The 15,397-nt window shown below is 49.7% G+C and overlaps 1 protein-coding gene across 2 annotated transcripts in view; it reads right to left on the bottom strand.

The window, feature by feature from the left end:
* Positions 1-15,397, bottom strand: part of arhgef9a (Cdc42 guanine nucleotide exchange factor (GEF) 9a) — a 276,701-nt gene that overhangs the window by 116,044 nt on the left and 145,260 nt on the right. The gene's annotated exons all lie outside the window — the stretch shown is intronic.

The raw sequence follows: 15,397 nt of genomic DNA, 5'->3' as shown, positions 1-15,397 counted from the left end.
CCCCCCCCCCCCCCCCCCGGTCCAGTGTCTCGGAAATATATTATACTTTCAATTAAATATTTTGTCAGGTCTTTATCAAACCATCACTTGAAAGCGATGATACAATTATCCCGTTACTTCCATGTTTGCCTGTTCCATACATTTCTCATCCACACTGCAGTCAAATTTAAACTGGCTTTCCATTATCCTTCTTCTAAGCTTGAAATAGTATTTTCCTGTAGTCAGATCTGTGCCTATGCTAAGCAAATTGACATTTAGTTTGCCGGTACCTTTTAGAATCTTGAATACTCTCAATAAATCACCTTCTTATCTTCAGGTTATTCATGACTCTATTGTGTTATAATCCCTGAATTTTTAAATACTCTTAAGTTTATGTCAATTTGGGAGTAAGTGTACAACAAATCTATTTCTTTAGGAGTCTGAATGGATATTCTTGGTAACTTGAAAACCTCCCCAGTGGTCCATAAGATCCATTATTTAAATGTATTTTTGATGGGATGTGGGTGTCGCTGGCAAAGCCAGAATGTATTTAGTACTGGGTAATGAACCAGGGCAAGTGATAGATTTGTTAGTGGGGGAGCATTTTGGAGATAGTGACCACAATTCTGTGACTTTCACTTTAGTAATGGAGAGGGATAGGTGCGTGCAACAGGGCAAGGTTTACAATTGGGGGAAGGGTAAATACAATGTTGTCAGACAAGAATTGAAGTGCATAAGTTGGGAACATAGGCTGGCAGGGAAGGACACAAGTGAAATGTGGAACTTGTTCAAGGAACAGGTGCTACGTGTCCTTGATATGTATGTCCCTGTCAGGCAGGGAAGAGATGGTCGAGTGAGGGAACCATGGTTGACAAGAGAGGTTGAATGTCTTGTTAAGAGGAAAAAGGTGACTTATGTAAGGCTGAGGAAACAAGGTTCAGACAGGGCATTGGAGGGATACAAGATAGCCAGGAGGGAACTGAAGAAAGGGATTAGGAGAGCTAAGAGAGGGCATGAACAATCTTTGGCGGGTAGGATCAAGGAAAACCCCAAGGCCTTTTACACATATGTGATAAATATGAGAATGACTAGAGCGAGGGTAGGTCCGATCAAGGACAGTAGCGGGAGATTGTGTATTGAGTCTGAAGAGATAGGAGAGGTCTTGAACGAGTACTTTTCTTCTGTATTTACAAATGAGAGGGGCGATATTGTTGGAGAGGACAGTGTGAAACAGATTGGTAAGCTCGGGAAATACTTGTTAGGAAGGAAGATGTGTTGGGCATTTTGAAAAACTAGAGGATAGACAAGTCCCCCGGGCCTGACAGGATATATCCAAGGATTCTATGGGAAGCAAGAGATGAAATTGCAGAGCCGTTGGCAATGATCTTTTTGTCCTCACTGTTAACAGGGGTGGTACCAGGGGATTGGAGAGTGGTGAATGTCGTGCCCCTGTTCAAAAAAGGGACTAGGGATAACCCTGGGAATTACAGGCCAGTTAGTCTTACTTCAGTGGTAGGCAAAGTAATGGAAAGGGTACTGAAGGATAGGATTTCTGAGCATCTGGAAAGACACTGCTTGATTAGGGATAGTCAGCACGGATTTGTGAGGGGTAGGTCTTGCCTTACAAATCTTATTGAATTCTTTGAGGAGGTGACCAAGCATGTGGATGAAGGCAAAGCAGTGGATGTAGTGTACATGGATTTTAGTAAGGCATTTGATAAAGTTCCCCATGGTAGGCTTATGCAGAAAGTAAGGAGGCATGGGATAGTGGGAAATTTGGCCAGTTGGATAATGAACTGGCTAACCGATAGAAGTCAGAGAGTGGTGGTGGATGGCAAATATTCAGCCTGGATCCCAATTACCAGTGGCGTACCGCAGGGATCAGTTCTGGGTACTCTGCTGTTTGTGATTTTCATTAATGACTTGGATGAGGGAGTTGAAGGGTGGGTCAGTAAATTTGCAGACAATACGAAGATTGGTGGAGTTGTGGATAGTAAGGAGGGCTGTTGTCGGCTGCAAAGAGACATAGATAGGATGCAGAGCTGGGCTGAGAAGTGGCAGATGGAGTTTAACCCTGAAAAGTGTGAGGTTGTCCATTTTGGAAGGACAAATATGAATGCGGAATACAGGGTTAACGGTAGAGTTCTTGGCAATGTGGAGGGGCAGAGAGATCTTGGGGTCTATGTTCATACATCTTTGAAAGTTGCCACTCAAGTGGATAGAGCTGTGAAGAAGGCCTATGGTGTGCTCGCGTTCATTAACAGAGGGATTGAATTTAAGAGCCGTGAGGTGATGATGCAGCTGTACAAATCTTTGGTAAGGCCACATTTGGAGTATTGTGTACAGTTTTGGTCGCCTCATTTTAGGAAGGATGTGGAAGCTTTGGAAAAGGTGCAAAGAAGATTTACCAGGATGTTGCCTGGAATGGAGAGTAGGTCTTACGAGGAAAGGTTGAGGGTGCTAGGCCTTTTCTCATTAGAATGGAGAAGGATGAGGGGCAACTTGATAGAGGTTTATAAGATGATCAGGGGAATAGATAGAGTAGACAGTCAGAGACTTTTTCCCCGGGTGGAACAAACCATTACAAGGGGACATAAATTTAAGGTGAAAGGTGGAAGATATAGGAGGGATATCAGAGGTAGGTTCTTTACCCAGAGAGTAGTGGGGGCATGGAATGCACTGCCTGTGGAAGTAGTTGAGTCGGAAACATTAGGGACCTTCAAGCAGCTATTGGATAGGTACATGGATTACGGTAAAATGATATAATGTAGATTTATTTGTTCTCAAGGGCAGCACGGTAGCATTGTGGATAGCACAATTGCTTCACAGCTCCAGGGTCCCAGGTTCGATTCCGCCTTGGGTCACAGTCTGTGCGGAGTCTGCACGTCCTCCCCGTGTCTGCGTGGGTTTCCTCCGGGTGCTCCGGTTTCCTCCCACAGTCCAAAGATGTGCGGGTTAGGTGAATTGGCCAATGATAAATTGCCCTTAATGTCCAAATTGCCCTTGGTGTTGGGTGGAGGTGTTGAGTTTGAGTAGGGTGCTCTTTCCAAGAGCCGGTGCAGACTCAAAGGGCCGAATGGCCTCCTTCTGCACTGTAAATTCAATGATAATCTATGATTAATCTAGGACAAAGGTTCGGCACAACATCGTGGGCCGAAGGGCCTGTTCTGTGCTGTATTTTCTATGTTCTATGTATTGGCCATCTCAATCGCCCTCAAGAAGATGGTGAGCCGCTGCCTTGAACCCCTGCCTTCCATGTGGTGTAGGTACACCCTTGGTGCTGTTAGGTAGGGAGTTCCAGGATTTTGACCTGGGGACAATAAAGAAACTGTGATATATTTACAAGTCAGGTTGGTGAGTGGCTTGGACGGGAACTTCCAGGTAGTGGTGTTCCCATATGACTTCTGCCCTTGTCCTTCTAGGTGGTAGTGGTTGTGGGTTTGGAAGGTGCTATTGAAGAAGCCTTGGTGAGTTGCTGCAGTGCACCTTATATATTTTTAAAATAATCTTTATTGTCACAAGTAGGCTTACATTAACACTGCAGTGAAGTTACTGTGAAATGCCCTTAGTCGCCACATTCCGGCGCCTGTTCGGCTGCATGGAGGGAGAATTCAGAATGTCCAATTCATCTAACAGCATGACTTTCAGGATATAGTGCACATTTCTGCCCTTGTGCATCAGAGGTTGAGGGAGTGAATGTTGAAGGTAGTGGATGGGGTTCCAATCAGGAGGGCTACTTCATCCTGGATGGTGTCAAGCTTCTTGAAAGCTGTTGGAACTGCACTCATCCAGGCAAGTGGGTATATCACAGTCTTAACTGTCATTTACCCACTCTCTTAAACCATTTATCAAACCAAACTTTCTAACTACAACCCCACTGAATGATATGCCAGTCAGCGACCATTGGAGGTGTAACACAAAAATTGGGATGCTTGTGGTCCTTTGAATCTCTTAGCTCTGGGCTTAGAATTGCTCACAAGAGCACTCAAGAAATAGGAGCAGGCATAGACTCTGTGCCCAATCTAATCTGCACTGCCATTCAGATCAATCATGCCTTATGTTGGGCTTCACTCCATTTTCCTGCCCACTCCCCAAATCCCTTAATTCATTGTGAGACCAAACATCTGTCTATCCCAGCCTTAAATGTATTCAATGATGGAACACCCACAACCCTCTGGGATAAAGAATTCCAAAGATTAACAAACCTTTGGGTAAAGTAATTGCTCCTCATCTCAGTTGTAAATGAAAACTTTCCAAATGGAAACTACATTTCAAAAGTGACTGACTGCACTTCAAGAATACTACATTGGGTGGAAAGCACTTTGGAATATGCTGGGGCAATGAAAGGAGTTATATAGGTGCAACTTCAGCTTAGGAAACAATGGCATGCCCTCAGCATGCAGAAACTAACATCCATGTCTCAATGAGCACAAATATAAAACAAAGGAAAATCAGTGGAATTTGGAATGACTATCAGTACACAATACATTAAACACTGTGGACGCCTCACAAACTATAATGAAACAATTGTGTCACCGAAAGAGGGGACGGCGACGTCGACGAACGTACTTGTACGGCCGCACCGCGCATGCGCGGTGGCGCAGCGAACGTACTGACGCTACAATGTGTGGCAACTGTGGCTCCGCCCACTTAAAGCGGCAATGCCCTGCCAAATCCCGACAATGCCTGAGATGTGGCAAACCTGGACACTATGCTGCTTTATGCAGGTCAGCTCGGCCTGCCAATTCGTATCGCTCCGGTCAGACTCGCAGGAATGTCCGGGCCATTCAACCCACGGTCACCGAGTCCGATGCGGACCGACTACCCGATATTGACACCGAGGACACGAAGACACCTTTTCGAATCGGTATCGTTACAAAAAACAGGGTATCGCCGAAGCAAAGAATCCAGCCTCTATCGGTATACAGCATCGATCCAGACGATGACTGGTGTGCTACCCTTACGGTCAACAGGTCCCAAAAACGATTCCTCCTGGACACTGGTGCCTCCACCAATCTCATTGACCTCCAAAGCCTTCGTGCCAAACCAGCCATCCTCCCATCACCCTGCCAGCTATTAGATGATAATGGCAATGCCATTGCTGTCAGCAGCTCGTGTCAGCTCGAAGTGATGCACAAGTCACGCAAAGCCATCCTTCCCTTTGAAATCGTGGGCTCCTCGAAAGCCTCCCTGCTTGGCGCGCAGGCATGCAAGCTGTTGAACCTAGTTCAGAGAGTTCACGCTCTCTCTCCTGCTGACGCGTCTGCCTTTCAGGACACCGACTTCAGGGCGCAGCTCGACGCCATTATCAACCAGTACCACTAAGTCGTCGAGGGCATGGGCACGCTCCTGTACACCTACAAGACTTTATTAAAATCGAATGCCACACCTGTGGTGCACGCACCTCGCAGGGTCCCAGCACCCCTTAAGGACCGCCTCAAGCAGCAGCTGCAGGACCTCTGGAACCAAGGAGTGATTTCCAAAGTCACGAAACCGACCGACTGGGTCAGTTCCATGGTATGTGGGAAAATGCCTTCCGGCGAATTGAGAATTTGCATTGAACCCAAGGATCTAAATCGCAATATCATGAGGGAGCATTATCCAATTCCCAAGCGCAAAGAGCTCACATGTGAGATGGCTCGAGCCAACCTCTTCACCAAACTCGAAGCCTCAAAAGGATTCTGGCAAATCCAGCTCGATAAATCCAGCAGGAAACTTTGCACATTTAACAAAGAACAAAGAACAAAGAAATGTACAGCACAGGAACAGGCCCTTCGGCCCTCCAAGCCCGTGCCGACCATGCTGCCCGACTAAACTACAATCTTCTACACTTCCTGGGTCCGTATCCTTCTATTCCCATCCTATTCATATATTTGTCAAGATGCCCCTTAAATGTTCCTATCATCCCTGCTTCCACTACCTCCTCCGGTAGCAAGTTCCAGGCACCCACTACCCTCTGCGTAAAAAACTTGCCTCGTACATCTACTCTAAACCTTGCCCCTCTCACCTTAAACCTATGCCCCCTAGTAATTGACCCCTCTACCCTGGGGAAAAGCCTCTGACTATCCACTCTGTCTATGCCCCTCATAATTTTGTAGACCTCTATCAGGTCTCCCCTCAACCTCCTACGTTCCAGTGAGAACAAACCGAGTTTATTCAATCGCTCCTCATAGCTAATGCCCTCCATACCAGGCAACATTCTGGTAAATCTCTTCTGCACCCTCTCTAAAGCCTCCACATCCTTCTGGTAGTGTGGCGACCAGAATTGAACACTATACTCCAAGTGTGGCCTAACTAAGGTTCTATACAGCTGCAACATGACTTGCCAATTCTTATACTCAAATACTTAATACCCCCTTTGGCAGATATTGTTACAACAGGATGCCGTTCAGGATCATTTCTGCATCAGAAGTGATCCATAGGATTATGGAACAAATGATGGAAGAGGCATTGAAGATGTTCGGGTCTATATCGATGACATAATCATTTTGTCCACCACTCCGCAGGAGCATGTTCGTCGCCTCCAGTGCGTATTCAGACGTATACATGAGCATGGCCTCCGCCTGAACAGGGCCAAATGCTCTTTTGGTCAGGCGGAACTCAAATTCCTCGGGGACCACATCTCCCAATTGGGTGTGCAGCCGGATGCGGACAAGGTAGCTGCCATCACAGCTATGAAAACACCAGAGGACAAGAAGGTGGTCCTCTGATTTTTGGGCATGGTCAATTTTTTAGGGAAATTTATCCCTAACCTTGCCTCTCACACCACGGCTCTCAGGAACCTGGTCAGGAAGACGACAGACTTCCAATGGCTCCCTGCCCACGAGCGCGAATGGAGAGAACTCAAAGCAAAAATGACCACGGCGCCGGTCTTAGCTTTCTTTGATCCAGCAAAGGAGACCAAAATTTCGACTGATGCCAGTCAATCCGGCATTGGGGCAGTGCTCCTTCAACGTGATGAGGCCTCATCATGGGCCCCAGTTGCATATGCCTCACGTGCGATGACCCCCACGGAGCAGCGCTACGCACAGATAGAAAAGGAGTGCCTGGGCCTTCTGACTGGTGTGGTTAAGTTACACGATTATGTCTACGGACTTCCTCAATTCACCGTCGAGACCGACCATCGCCCGCTGGTCAATATAATGCAGAAAGACTTGAACGATATGATGCCTCACCTACAGCGTATTCTTCTCAAGCTCGGCGATATGACTTCCAGCTGGTATACACCCCAGGCAAAGCCCTCATCATTGCTGACGCTCTCTCCAGGGCAGTCAACACTCCATGTGACCCAGCGGGATTTGTCTGCCAGGTTGACGCCCATGTGGCATTCGCGGCCACCAATCTACCTGCCACGGATGAACGCCTCGTCCAAATTCACCGCGAGGCAGCGGCTGACCCCTTGCTACAGCGTGTCATGCTCCACCTAACGGACGGGTGGCTCAAGGGCCAATGCCCTCAGTTCTATAATATCAGAGATGATCTGGCGGTAGTAGACGGGGTTCTTCTAAAACTGGACCGCATTGGCATCTCGCATAGCATGCGCCAACTTGTCCTGGAACAACTACACGAGGGCCACCTTGGCGTGGAAAAGTGCTGCCGATGGGCCCGAGAGGCAGGGTACTGGCCCGGCATTAATGGGGACATAGCCAACACAGTGCTCAACTGCCCCACTTGTCAGCGCTTCCAGCCGGCCGAACCACGTGAGACCCTGCAGCCCCATGAGTTGGTCACGTCACCATGGACCAAGGTGGGCATCGACCTGTTCCACGCGCTGGGTAGAGACTATGTCCCGATCGTGGACTACTTTTCGAATTACCCGGAGGTGATATGGTTGCACGACATCACCTCGTCTGCCGTCATTCGTGCATGTAAAGAAACATTTGCTCGACACGGCATCCCGCTCACGGTTATGTCAGACAATGGTCCCTGCTTCGCCAGCCAGGAATGGTCCAACATTTGTCAGGCGGTACAATTTTGCCCATGTGACATCCAGTCCCTTGTACCCCCAATCCAACGGCAAAGCGGAGAAGGGAGTACATATAGTCAAACAGCTCCTATGCAAAGCTGCCGATGCTGGGTCCGATTTCCACCTTGCCTTGCTGGCCTATCACTCCGCCCCGCTGTCCACTGGCCTGTCGCCAGCCCAGTTACTCCTGAGGATGACGGTGCCGTCCATCCATGTCCCAGACCTCGACCGATGGGGGCTGGTCTGCGACCGCTGTTGTCCTTCGGCAGGTGGCCCCTGCTCGTTCCTGGTTCGTCTACCGGATGGCTTTATTCTGCGCCGCAATCGACGCGCCCTTCGTCTCGTTCCACACTCGCCACGTGATCCTCCACTGTCGCCTCGCCCTCCTGCTGACCATGCCACGGACTATGCAGAGCTCCCTGTCACTCTGCCTCCCCCTGACTCTGACGCAGTCCAGCCCGCTCCTGAACCGGCGGCTCTCGACCCACCCTTGAGGCGGTCAACCAGAATTCGTCGCCCACCTCAGAGACTTAATTTATGAACTTTGCGGACTTATAGACTCTCTGAATTGTTTTGTTGCTTTGTTTGATCGTTTCCCTGGTTTGTATATAATGTTGATCTCGTTATTCTTGGTGCATACTGCTTCTCTGCACCAGGCACCTTCCCATGTAAATAGCTTAGTTCTCATGTACGTAGTCCTGTAAATATGTCTTCGCACCCCACACGTAGTTAGGAACATTCTCACCATACATTATTTATTGCCACACACATACATTCTTTTATAAAAGGGGGGATGTCATGATATACACCAGTATATCATGGTGCAGATACACACACACTGATGGACACACAGCAAGACCAATCAACACACACAACACCACAGCTAATCACCAGTTAGAGCACACTCACTATAAAGACATGGGGCATCAGAGTTCCCGCTCATTCAGGATGCAGCCTCCTACAAGGACAGAGCTTACAGCTTACAGCACAGATCATGATCACAGCACATGTGCTGAGTGCATAGACAGTTCGGACAGGCATCGGTCTTTAGTTTAATCTAACATCGTGTTAACCCACAGTGAAAGTATGTTCAACAGTATCTAACTTAATAAAATAATGTTGCACTATTTTAAGTGTTGGTGGTCTGTATGTGTTCCACGGATCCAGAACACCCAACACATCAAATTGTAGACACACTTGTGGTGTAATTCCTTGGGCACTCTATTTCTAGTGCCTTAATGAAAGTGTTTAAATTGCAAACTGCACAGTTATTAATGTATTTATTTTAAACAGGGAATGACTGTTAAAATAAGACAGCCAGGAATTAAAGTGAATATGTGATCCGAGGTGCACAAAGAGTGCATGAAAACAAAATGAAGCCAATTTGTGTTATATATGGAGGTTTTCTGTTTATCAGGAGACATGAGCATTTACATCATAAAGGTCATCTGCTCTCCCTCAGGAAGGTTGAGGAAACAATGTGATCATAGTAACAGTCTGAACTGTTCCCATGGCAATCATGTCAGTTCTGCAATATCCGAAGGCAACTGAAGTGGAGAGCATCTTTTAATCCCTGTGTTATATTTCAGTCTTCTGAATGCTGCTCTTCGAAGCTGTTACAAAACCATCCAAAATGCAAACATACTGTTGCCCCACATTCATTTCGAATGACCAAAATGCCCAGTTTGAAATGAATAAATTTGGACTCTGCAATGAAGCCGACAAATTGTTCAAATGCCATGGAATTCAGTGTTCAACTTTCCTGGTGCCACACAGAAATTGTATCATTTCACAAACTGAGGAAGACGACTGAATTTATTCAAACTCTGATGCCCGAAAATAATTCCGGGCTAAATACAAAATACTTCTTCACATTGATAGCTCCCTCCACTTCAACCCTTCCGTTGCAACCTCCTGAAGCCTTAACGCCAATGTAAATTGCCTGTGTCTCTCAGTCAACCCCACTTGCAGACTTCTCTCAATTCCACTTTCAATGGCAGAGTCTGAAGCCATTTTGATGTCATATTTTAGAATGCTCACCACTGCCTCACAGCACCGAAGTTCCAGGTTCAATCCTGGCTCTGGGTCACTGACCGTGTGGAGTTTGCACATTCTCCCAGTGTTTGCGTGGGTTTCACCCCCACAACCCAAAGATGTGCATGGTAGGTGGATTGGTCATGCTAAATTGCCCCTTAATTGGAAAAAATTAATTGGGTACTCTAAATTTATTAAAATATATATATTTTAGGATGCTCTCACAAGTTCATGCCTCTGGAAAAGTTTGTGGGTGGAATTTGACCGTCCAACCACCCCCTCATTGAGAGTGATCTGGCAGATGGCTGGGGCTGTAAAATTTAACGGTATGGTAGAGGCACAGTGTCCGTCACCTCCGTTGGGATTTTGCCAGTTACCACTTATGGGCCTCCTCACACTACTATTGATATTTTACCAGCAATGGGGGGGTGTTCACAACAAATGATGAGGCCCCAGCTGAAACCTAGCAGCCTTGTTGGAGGGGGGAGTGGGGGTGTCAGTCCCATTTGAGAATACACCACCGCTCTCCCACCCCCTCAAGGTACTCGCCTTCCACATATTGTGCCCACCTCCACCCCAATCCTCACCTACACCACACTCACGGGAACCTGTCAGACTGGCCCCAGCAAAAGCCCCCATGCACCTTCTATTCAACTCCAGGGCTCTTCAGCAGGGTTGATTGCCTGTAGTGCCAGCATTGGTCTCTGTTCACAATGGAACTGCAGGGACTAGAAAGCTGTCTGCCATCCAATTGCCTAACAACCTTCCGGGGGAGGATTTCCTCAAAGATAGGCACCAAAGACACGGACTGAGCTGTAAAATTGGCTCAAGGTGCCCAGTCAAACAAAAGCAGGTTTATCATAATCTTTAAAATATGGATTGTGTGCGTGCGTGTGTGCGGAGGAGGGGAGAGTGCCACCGCCTCCATGTTAAATCCAGCCCGTACTGGCTAATGGTAAAGTCAGTTTCTTAAATTATTCCAGGGTTTTTGCCACTATTATGCTACTGTGTTGTTCCAATTCAAGTTTTAATCACTGTGTGTATGAAGAATTGTCTGCCATCAGACTTAAATCTGTATTTCGCTACTGCCCCATGCCATATTCAATAGATACATTGAAGAAGGACTCATATTTAACTTTCATATTCTATTTAATAATTTACATTTTCCCTCTCTGTTGGTTCATTTCATGCTAACTATTCCTGACCAGGCCCCAGCACGAGGGAACGAGAGTAGCGGAGAAGGGTGAGCAAGGGAGGAGAGCGCAGGGTAGGATGGGGGAAGAGCGGGCAGAAAAACGCAGAGGCTGGGCAAAGGAGAAGCGAGACAGTTGCTCCTGAGAGGGGGGTCACCGCACCAGCAAGAAAGCTAGCGCTGGGGACATGCAACAAAGCAGGGCCGCAGCGTGCCCCCAACAGGGGGGAAGGCGCCAGGAGGGAGAGGACGGGGGGGATGGGGGGGCACTCAACAGAGGCGGGAGAGTAAACGGGGATAGGAGCAGGGGAAAGAGGGACAAAGGAGGGATATATGGGAGAGGTCGAGAAAAGGGGAGGAAAGGGAGGGACCGGGGGGGAGGGGACACAGGAAGGGAGGGATCAGTGGGATGGGGAACACAGGGACAAACATGGCTAGAAAAGGAACAACAATAGGGCTACAAAGTGCCACAACCGAGGGCTCGGAACAAGGAATCGCTGCAAGCATCCACCCAGTACGGTCTCTGGGCGAAGGGAGACCCCAGAGTGCAGGGGGCTACCCGCGTGGTGGTCACACAGCGGGCGGCCATGTCAGGTGCCCCTTGGACGAAGGGAAACCCCGGAGCGCAGGGGCCCGTCCGCATGCAGAGAGCAGCGACAGCGGCCATCCTGTACGGCCCCCTAACAAAGGGCAACCCCGGAGGGCAGGGACGTGTCCACCAGGTAAATATGGTTAATCCCACAGGAGCGAGGGGACAGAAGCCCCCCCACCAGGACAGTCACCTGGCACGTAAGGGGACTCAATGACCCAGTGAAAAGATCCAGAGTCCTCACCCACTTAAGAAATATGAAGGTCGACATAATCTTCCTCCAAGAGACACACCTGAGAGAGCAGGACCGACTGCGGGTAGGAAAGGGCTGTGTGGGACAGACCTACCATTCCTGCTACGGGACGAGGGCCAGGGGGGTGACAATACTGATCAGCAAATGGACGATGTTTAAGGCGACAAAGACGGTTACGGACCCAAGGAGTCAGTACATCATGATCAGCGGGGCCCTGGATGGGGCACCGGTAGTACTAGTTAACGTGTACGCGCCCAACTGGGACGACACGAGCTTCATCAAGAAGACAATGGCAGAAATCCCGGACATAGCGACACACCGACTAATCATGGGGGGCGACTTCAACTGTGTACAGGATCCAACGACTGACAGATCGAACCCCAAGACGGGGAAAACCTCAAGCATGGCAAGGGAACTCGGTCACTTTATGGAACAGATGGGAGCGGTGGACCCCTGGATGTTCACCCACCCAGGGGAGAAGGAGTTTTCCTTCTTCTCCCCAGTACACAACGTATACACCAGAATTTACTTTTTTGTGGTGGGGAAAACGGTGCTTCCGGGGATAGACAAAGTGGGCTAGTCTGCAATGGCGATATCAGACCACACTCCATACTACATGGACGGGAGGCTGGAAATGGGCAGGGCCCAACGCTCCACATGGACGTTGGACGTTGCCCTTCTCGCAGACAAGGCCTTCTACGAAAATATATCGTGGGCCATAGCAGAATACACGGAGAACAACCAGAACGGGGAGGTCTCACCCTCCACGTTCTGGGAAGCGCTAAAGGCCGTACTAAGAGGGGAAATCATCGCTTTCAAAGCGCGAAGAGATAGGGAGGAAAAGGTGGCGAGGCAGCAGCTGGTCGACTCCATACTGGAGGTAGACCGCAAATACTCTGAGGCCCCGACCGTAGAGCTCCTAGCGGAGAGGAAAGAGTTACAAAGGAACTTTGATCTGCTCTCCACCAGTAAAGCAGTGCATCAACTCTGCCAGGCACGTGGGACCCTGTACGAACACGGAGACAAAGCCAGCTGCCTGCTGGCTCACCAGCTGAGAAAGCAGGCAGCCACAAGAGAAATTGCGCAAATCAGGGGTACTCGGGGCACATTAGAAACAGAACCAGAAAATATCAACAAAGCCTTCAGGGCCTTTTACAAAGGGCTGTACACCTCAGAGCCCCCAAGGGTGGAGTGTGGTATTATAGGTATTATGGTACCTGAGAGGCTAAAGTACCATTGGTAGGACCTGTATGATTGCTATTGGCTAGAGTGTATAATAGCTCTGCCCTGATAGGCAGGGTATAAGAACCCATGCCGCCCCAGCAGCCGTCATTCTGTACCTGAGCTGCTGGGGGAAACATCTAGCTTATGAAAGCCTTCAGTTGGACTACGACCTCGCTTTAGTGGTCATTGATCATGCATCAATTTAATAAGCTAGAATTTTAAGAAGAAAGGATGGAACTCCGAATCAAGTCGGAGTGTATGCAACTTAGCCCCCACGCAGCGAACTCAGCAGCAATCTTTAAGCACTGGCTGGCGTGTTTTAAAGGGAATCTCGAGATGGCCGAAAACACACCCACGGGAGAGCAGAAACTGCATGTCCTGCACTCAAGGGTGAGCCCGGAGATTTACACCCTCATCGAGGAAGCGGAAGACTTCGATGCAGCAATCGAGCTGCTAATAGGACACTATATTCGCCCAGTAAACCAGGTCTACGCCCAGCACCTGCTTGCAACAAGACAGCAAATCCCTGGGAAATCGTTGGAGGAATTCTACCGTGCACTCCTGGTGCTGGGAAGAAGCTGCGGCTGCCCGCAAGTTTCGCCGAGCGAACACAAGGAACGCTTAGTCCGGGACGCTTTCGTGGCAGGTATGCTTTCATCACAAATCCGCCAGCGCCTGTTAGAGAAGGACACCCTGGGTCTCAGAGGGCACGGGCCCTTGCAGGCTCCCTGGACGTGGCATCCGGTAATGCCCTCGCCTACATTCCTGACCGCGCGGCAGCGGCCCCACCACCCCCCCCCCCCCCCCCGCAGGCCTGCGCTGCAAGGCGGCCTGGCAACCCCGAGGGGCCCCGCTGCTACTTTTGCGGGCAGGCCAAGCACCCCCACCAGCGCTGCCCGGCCCGCGCATCCACCTGCAAGGGATGCGGCAAAAAGGATCATTTCGTGACAGGCCCGAGTGGTGGCCGCAGTCTCCAGCGGCGAATCTGGACTGCCACCACAAACCTCTCCACGGGCCCCGTGTGGCCAGCGGTCGTCGCCACCCTCATATTCCAGGGCCACGTGCAGACCCCGGGCGCCGCCATCTTGTTCCACGGATGCCACGCTTGAGGGATGGGCGCCGCCATTTTGTGCAACCCCGGCCATGTGCGACCTATGGGAGACGCCATCTTGGATGAACCTCCAGGACCCCAGCTTGGCCGACCACATACTGCCTGAACAGAATTCCCAACTACTGCGATTGGCCTCGGTGACTCTGGATCAGTCTCGACCTCAAACACTCTCAACCGCTATGACGGCCGTTTTCATCAACGGGCACGAGACGTCCTGCCTAATTGACTCTGGGAGCACGGAGAGCTTCATACACCCTGACACGGTAAGGCACTGTTCCCTCCTCATCCACCCTGTTAATCAAAAAATCTCCCTGGCCTCCGGATCCCACTCAGTGGAAATAAAGGGGTTTTGTGTAGCAAACCTCACAGTCCAGGGTAGGGAGTTCAAAAATTTCCGTCTCTACGTCCTTCCCCACCTCTGCACGGCTACACTCCTGGGTTTAGACTTCCAGTGTAACCTTCAAAGTCTGACCTTCTAATTCGGCGGCCCTATACCCCCCCCCCCCCCTTACTGTCTGCGGCCTCGCGACCCTCAAGGTCGACCCGTCTTCACTGTTTGCGAACCTCACCCCGGATTGCAAACCCGTCGCCACCAGGGGCAGACGCTACAGTGCCCAGGACCGGATCTTTATTAGGTCAGAGATCCAAAGTCTACTGAGGGAAGGGGTCATTGAAGCCAGTAACAGCCCTTGGAGAGCTCAAGTAGTGGTGGTAAAGACCGGGGAGAAGCATAGGATGGTCATCGACTACAGTCAGACCATCAACAGGTTTACACAGCTGGGCACGTACCCCCTTCCCCGCATATCCGACCTGGTAAACAGGATCGCACATTATAAGGTCTTCTCCACGGTGGATCTCAAGTCCGCCTACCACCAGCTCCCCATCCGCACTGGTGACCGCAAATACAGTGCCTTCAAGGCAGACGGGCGGCTCTATCACTTCTTAAGGGTTCCCTTTGGTGTCACTAACAGGGTCTCGGTCTTCCAGCGCGAGATGGACCGAATGGTTGACCGGTATGGTTTACGGGCAACATTCCCGTATCTCGATAA

The sequence above is a fragment of the Scyliorhinus torazame genome, chromosome 5 (genome assembly GCF_047496885.1).
Source record: "Scyliorhinus torazame isolate Kashiwa2021f chromosome 5, sScyTor2.1, whole genome shotgun sequence".
In the NCBI taxonomy this organism is placed as follows: domain Eukaryota; kingdom Metazoa; phylum Chordata; class Chondrichthyes; order Carcharhiniformes; family Scyliorhinidae; genus Scyliorhinus; species Scyliorhinus torazame.
This window is presented reverse-complemented; position numbering and strand designations above follow the sequence as displayed.